This window comes from Zalophus californianus, chromosome 8 (genome assembly GCF_009762305.2).
Source record: "Zalophus californianus isolate mZalCal1 chromosome 8, mZalCal1.pri.v2, whole genome shotgun sequence".
NCBI lineage: Eukaryota > Metazoa > Chordata > Mammalia > Carnivora > Otariidae > Zalophus > Zalophus californianus.
The window spans coordinates 34,725,608-34,733,114 of NC_045602.1; positions in this window are offsets into that span (position 1 = coordinate 34,725,608).

Genomic DNA, 7,507 nt, shown 5'->3' on the forward strand with positions numbered 1-7,507 from the left:
GAGCTGAAACCAAGAGTCAGAAGCTTAACCGACTGAGCCACCCAGGCACCCCTAGTTACCACTTTATGTATGTAGTAACAACACTTGAGGTTTACTCTCTTAGAAAATTTCAAGTATATAATGCATTATTATTAACTACAGTCACCATGCTGTACATTAGGTTTCCAGAACTTACTCATCTTGTAACTGAAAATTTGTACCCTTTGATCAGTATCTCTTCTTTTCCCCCACCCCTCGCCTCAAGCCTCTGGTAACCACCATTCTACTCTCTCTTACTATGCAGCTGACTCCCTGCACCCCCCCCCCCCTTTTTTAGTTTCTACGTATAAGCCAGATCATGCGATATTTATCTTTCTGTATCTGGCTTATTTCACTTGGCATAGTGTCCTCCAGGTTGATCCATGTTGTTGCAGATGGCAGGATTTTCCTTTATTTTTTTTAAGGCTGAAAGATATTCTATTGTATATACCACATTTTCTTTATCCATTCATCTGCCAGTGGACACTTAGGTTGTTTCCACCTCATGATATGATATGCTTTTGATAAACATAAGGCTAATAGTCAGCCTCCAAGATGGTCTCCAATGATCCTCACCTCCCAGTATTCCTGTGCTCATATAGTCCCCTTCTACATTGCTTCAGGCTGACATGTGGAACTAATAGAATTTGTGGGGAAAATGGTGTGTGACTTCTGAGGCTAGGCGATAAATGACATGGCAGCTTCCACCTTGCTCTCTCTTGGCTCAGTCACCTTCAGGAAATCCAGCTGCCATGTAGTGAAGTGTTCAAGAAGCCCTCTGGAGAGGTCCACATGGAGAAGAACCAAGGCCTCCCACCAATAACCAGTGAGGAACTGAAGCCTGCCAACAACTGTGTGAGTTAGCCATCTTGGAAGCAGAGCGTCCAGTTTCAGACAAACCTTTGGATTACGGTAACCTCATGAAAAACCACAAGCCAAAACCACTCAGCTAAGCCATTCTCCAATTCCTGACCCACAGAAACTGTGTGAAACAACATCTATTGTTGGTTTAAGCCACTAAATTGGGCATAATTTGTTAGGAAGCAATAGATAGCCAATCCAGCACCTTGTGTTCATGACCTATTGATGCCATGAGGATGCCAGTCCTACTGAGTATTATTCTTGCCCCAACTTCACAGATGAGGAAACTGGGACTTAGGTTAAAACAAGAGGCAAAGACAGAGCTGAAACCTAACTCCATTGGACTTCAAAATCTGTGTTCTTAACCGTGCACAATGAAATGGTTTTGGTGCAAATGCAAACATCTATACAGAGGTCACAGTGGGAGAGGTAATGAATTCTACCTGGAAAGTCTGGAATTAGAGGTAAAGCAGTGGCAGGCAAGAATAGTTAGAAGATGTAAGACTTGCAGTGGAAATGAAGGATGAGCAGATGTTCACCAGGTGGTTACAGGGGAGGAATTCCAGAGGGAACAGCATTGGTAGAGGCAGGAGGCTCCAACAGCGTGAGCTGTCCAGAACCTGCCTTTTGTTTCTAGACCCAGAAGAATCAAGGTCTCTGTGGTTAGTTTTCCAGGAGAAAATCTTGGTTCTAGCCCAAGATCTACTCTTGCAGTCCAGGACCCCCAAAATCATTGGAACTGTTACCTTCCCCACAAACTGCTGCCCCAGTCACTGCTTTTGATTAACTCAAATTCCCTTAGATCCCCATTTCTTCTCTGGGTCAGTTCTCTTGTACAGACCCAGCTCCCTAGCATGTCTGAAACACATACCAGTTCTTCCTGGCAAGCAACTCCTGCTCCTTACAAAATCGTACTTCTGATGTTTACATTTGCATTCATAACATATCTCTTGTCTACTGCAAAATATCACATAAACCTGACTTCCTTCATTAGCAAGGTTACTAGAATGTCAAATCAGGGAGATTCAGAGGACCAGGTGTGTTGGATTTCAGAAAGGCATGTACCTTTTCTCATGGTAGGCTTCTGGATGCACTGGTGCATTATAAATTAGAGAAGCACCATGTGGGAAATTAGTAGCTAGTTTAATAACCACACCCAAAGGTTACTGACTACGGGTTGATGTCATATTCTAGAGGACAGCCTGTATTGGTGTGACCGACGGCTCTGCCCTCAGCCCTCTCCCAGGCAACATCTTTCTAGAAAGCAAGCTTCTGAAATTTTTTAATGGCTGACTTTTAGTCAATCGGTAGGATTGCAGAAGTGAAAACTGTATGCCTCTCCAAAGGCTAGCCTGGGTCAAATCTACAAAGATGACTTTTACCTAAAATGAAAGGTCCTTTACTTGAATCCCAAGAGTCACTGTACAAATACGCAAGGGAGATTTCTGAGTTGGTGGTAACTGCAAAAGGGAAAACTGCTGAAGGTTTTTAGCCAAATGGTGAGTTAAATGGGAGCAAAGACAGCCTGCAGTAATCTGGCTTTCTGTTGGGGGGGGGAGGGGCAGTTTGACTGGAAGGTTTATGCTGAGACTCTACAGCCCCAACCACCCCAGGGCTGTATTTAGTAACTCACACTCTACTCCATTAAATGTGTTTGGGTTCCCAGTCTCCACCCACCGCACTCCCCCTGGACTGAACGAGGGAGCCCTTAGAAGGTAATAAGAATGCTGAGAGCTTGGAGTCTGGTAAGAGCTTGGAAAGCTCTCGGAGCCTCTCCCTCCGCGGCCCTATCCCTGCTGATAAGGATGAGAGCGAAGCTGGCTGACAAGTGATTGGAAACAGGAGTTCCCAAAGCCTTTAACCCCTCCCTAGCCTGCCCTAGGGTCTGGAGTCTCTAAATGCTGAGGCCCATCTCCTTGTGGCTTCCTGCTCTCTGTATTAGGGCTCTCTACCTCCCCCCTCCCACCCCCAACCTTTCCATCTTCTTCTCCCTTTGTCCTGATGGGTTACTGAATGCCACCGCCCTTCTATCTGGAAAACGACTACCACCACCAAACGCTAAGACGTAGCCCCTCCACCTTCAGGCCGCCCCGAGGAGTCAGCCAGGGAGTCTCCTCTAGTCCAGACCCCACCCACACTGAGCCACCGTGCCTCTGCCAGTCCGGGGCTGCCTTTCAGCAGCAGGAGCCTCCCAGATGAACGTCAGTTCTGTTTGCTGTTCCGGGGTTCTGGGAGCAGAAAGCCCAGGCCCGGCAGCCTGGTCCCAGACCCCTTCTCTGCTGCCCAGGCTGGCTGTGGAGCTCTATGGGACCTTGGCGGGTCACCCCCAAAACAGACCTGACTTGCTGAGTCACCCCAAAGGCCCTCCACCCACCTAGGTATTGCCTGGTGCATGGACAGACATCATACTGGGATAGATGACTAGAGATCTGTTCATGGCAGTGGCCAGCAGGGCTGACGCAGAGAGGAAGCTGTCCCCCTTACCCTGGGGAGGGGCATTCAGGAGAAGCCAGGTTTACCGGCCACAGTAATTAAGTGTAAAAGCGCTTCCTTCAGTAGAATGGAATTCAGATAAACTGCCATTATCATGCAAAGCAGCTTTGCACCTAAAAGTCTTTACCCAAACAGGCAGTTTAATTAAATCCCTAATCTCCCCTGGCCTGTTCTGACCCCTTCCCTACCCGCCTCCCCCACCTTCCCAATGACTTGGGAACTTCAAGATTCCATTTAAAACACTTAACCTGTAAGGAAGCAAAACATACCCCAAAATAGTGGGTCTGAGTGTGGGCCCCCTTTGAGGATCTGGTCCCTGTGTCTTAAGGTGTTAGCTCCCTGAGGCTCAGACCGTACTAACTGGGGTGCTGGGTGCTGATGCCAGGGTGAGCATGATGGTGGGTATACTGGCCAGGACGGCGGTCACAGTGATGTGATGGGAGTGGGCACGGCCTTGAATAGGAGGGTGTGTGCGTCACGCAGCCCTACCAGCCCCTGCTCACCCCCAGGAGCCTGGTGCCCATCTAGGAACCAATCTCTGCAATGAAAAGTCTGCAGTCTCACCACCCAGAGCACATGTGTAGCAGCCCTATTAGACTTGGATGTAAGGCCCCTGGTGTTAAGCCCAGAAGAGGCAGGCATGAACAAACTGACCTGACCACGGGTGTCTCCATTTGTAAGGCTGCAAGGGCCTCCGCTGTGAACCACAGGGGGGACGCCAAGCCAGTGAGTGAGAACCAAATCCTTTGGGGGAAAGCCTAATGCAATAGTTTGGAGTTTAGGCTATAGGTGGGGGGAGAGATCAGGAGAAAGGGAGAATGGAATGGGGCAGGAGGAGGGTAAGGGTAGGGAAAAGGGTTGGCCCAAGAGCACTGAAGCACTGATGGAGAACAACCCAATAGTACCTTCTAGCATCTGCAGAATGCCTTACAAGTTTGTGTCTTCGTGTGGGGAAAGAAGGAAAGGAAATCAAACCCACGGCATATGTTATCTCTTCAATTTCAACCTACAAAGGTAAATCTTATTCTCCACCACCACCACCACCACCACCACCACCACCGGAGAAGACAAATGCCCCAGGTGAAGGGACCAGCGAGCCAGGATTCAAACGCTGGCCTGCCATACTGAAAAGTTGATGCTCTTCTGCTAAACCACAGATCAGCCACGGGGATTATCATGTTGGAGGGGGGGGATTAACTACCCAAGAATGCTCGAGTCTCCCCTCCCTCCTGAAGCAAGAATGTTTCCTTCCTGAAACAATCCTTGGCCGAGACAAGGGAATCAGCTCGCAGCCCGAGGACATAACATAAGGGAGCTATGCTGTCGGGGGGCTTCTTGAGACTCAAGCCCAAGAGGAAGAAGAACCCCAGAGGAGAGTTTTCTTTGCAGGAAAGAAGCATTGGAGGCTGTGGTGGGGGAAGGGGCATCTGCAAGTCATATAACAAACACCAGACCTTCCCATTTTATACCTCATTCCTTTGGTGGGGGTGAGCAGAGGAGCCTTCTCTATCTGGGAAACAGTGAAACTCACAACACCCTGAACCCGGCACTTTTTCCTTTAATTGTATAGACTGCATTGTGCCTGGAGAACGCGCGCGTGGTCCTTCTTTTGAGGAAGTTATATTTCTGGAAATAGGACTCTCTGGATTCATGAAACGTCCCTGTGTCTTGGGGGATTCCCTATTTCCTTATATCGTGGGTTTTCTGCGCGAAGACCAGGAGCCCTTTAGGGAGGTGCCAATAAATCTTATGAATAAAAGAGAGAAGCTGGGGGTGAGGCACTTGGTGAGGCCAGCACAACAGCTGGCCCCGGAGGGAGGACCCCAGCCCTTCAATCCTTTAGTCCTGAGTGGGGAGTCTGTCCGGCCGACCCCTAGTGTTGGCCACCTTGCCTCGAAGCCAGGTGTTTACAAAGGTCATCCACGTGGACGAACAGGTACTGCTGTTTTGACTTTAGCAAGACAGCCCAGGACAGAGGAAGCCTCCTTGGCTCCAGGGCTGTTGTGGGTGGGTTAAGAAAGTGGGATATTGGACAAGATCTGTTACAGAGTCCTTTGTCTCTCTTATAGCAAAGACAACAGAGAAGAATGTTAAAAGGCTGTCTTGGTCTCCAGAACCCCTCTGGAAGCAGATGGCTTGTCAACAGGTTCCAGGGCAGGCCCCAGAGGCCCGGGAGCCCTACCGGAATGCAATTACCCTAAGTGCTGGCTGTTAGGGTGAGAAGGCAGGAATGCAATTATGGAAGGAGCGGGTAGTGAGCGTTCATTGATTAACCGGTCCTGTCTGCTTCCATGCCCCACTGGGGTGATTTTGGGTCCCTGAGGGTTGCCCTGTGCCCCAGGGTTATGAGAAAGAAAAACAGTCACTGCAGAAAGCAAATGCCAAAGGCAGGGTTCCAGAGCTTCAGGAGGGCCTGTGGACCCCGGAAATTGCCTGGGAAGTATACTTGTGCAATATGCAAAACGTCCATTTTCTAGAAAGAGTTTCTCTACTCCTCACATGCTTTGAGGGCTCCACAGCCTTCAGAGGATTAAGGACTAGGCCAGAGGAGTAAAAGATCAGTGGGCACCATTGGAAGGGTCTTCAGTTTTCAATTCCCAGTGGCTGTGATCCATCCGGATGCAATTCTGGCTCTCCCACTTAACAGCAAGGTACTTAGCCTCTCTCTGGGCCTCAGTGTCATCTCTAAAATGAGGGTAAAAATACCTACATCCTGAGGTTGATGAGAGAATTAAATGACAGAAAGAATGCAAAGTTTTTAGCCCGACATCTAACCCTTAGTAAGCTTTCAATAAATGGGAATCATTTTTATTATGACTATCTATTAAAGTTCAGAAAATAAAGTGGGGCATACACATGTACTCTTTTAAGTGGCCTTTTGACCCCAAACTCATTGTCCGGATTCCATGGAAATCCTTGGGCAAGACCCTCCTCCAAAATGGAGTGGGTCCATGAGACTCAAGGTCTCCAGACACAGCTTCCTTGAATAAGGCACTTCTGCCCTGGAGGGCGGCAGGATCCTGCCACCCTGGGAGACCCAGGCTTCTGGAAGTTGGGGCACATCCAATGTCTGGGTGGTGCCAGGGCAGTGCTGGCGTCTTCTGGGCCTGAGCTGAAGTTATCATTGGCCTGCCTCATTGAGAGAAGTTTCTGGAGATTTCAGTTAGTGAAATCTTTCTGCCTATTGGGCTGATACAATCACATACTCAGCCGAAATGGACTTCTCTACCCTAGTAAGTCCCAGAATGAGACTGACCCAAGGCCTAGCATCTGCACAATGTAGTCTGGTATGGGACTAGGAAAGCCAAACAAATCTCTCCCCTTCCCCTCTGTAACAAGCATGTCTTTTTATTTGCTGTATTTTTGATGCCTTGATGTGGCCTCACTGACACTGGAGGGACCTCCTCCCACGGGGTTAACCAGCTCCTAGAGATAATAAGTTCACCTTCCAGTACACCCCTCAGACACAAACCAACCAATCCAGAGTCCATAACCCCAGCCGTCTCCTTTATTGAGGTCTTACACTCCAAACCAATATCCTCCTGCCCATATCTCCCAGGGCCAGGGATGAGGGAGGGTCCCTGTACCCCAGACCTGTTGAAATTATTCAAAGTAACCAATCTGAAGCCCGCTTACCCTGCCTGCCTATTCCTTCCTGTGGAAACCACAATAAAGGCTCTGGACTACATCTCCCCTCACGCCCTCTGCCTCCTGACCAACCCCGGTGCTTCCCTGTGTGCCCCCACCCTGCCCCACCGTGGTGTGCCCCCTTCTCTCGGGATCTCTGTGTATGACACACTATCTTTTTAATGGCAAGCGTCTCCTCGATCGGCCTCACCCACGCCTGAATAATAAAACCTCCACTTTAAAATACCTTCTTCCCCTACACCTTCCCCTCCTCTGAGGTCCTCAGAGCTCTCCTCCCTCAGAACCAACAGACCACCCACCCCTGCAGCCACAGGGTCCTACTCTTCAGCCAAAGCCGCCTCTGCCTGTGGGGTCAGAAGCAGTGTGGTCTCAACTCCAGTGGGCAATCCTAGAGTTGAGGGCCACGGGAGGATCTTTACTTCATGGTTCCCAGGAGAGAAGACACCAAAAGAGCTGAGAGGGGGAGCTGGCCGTACACTTGTTCGTT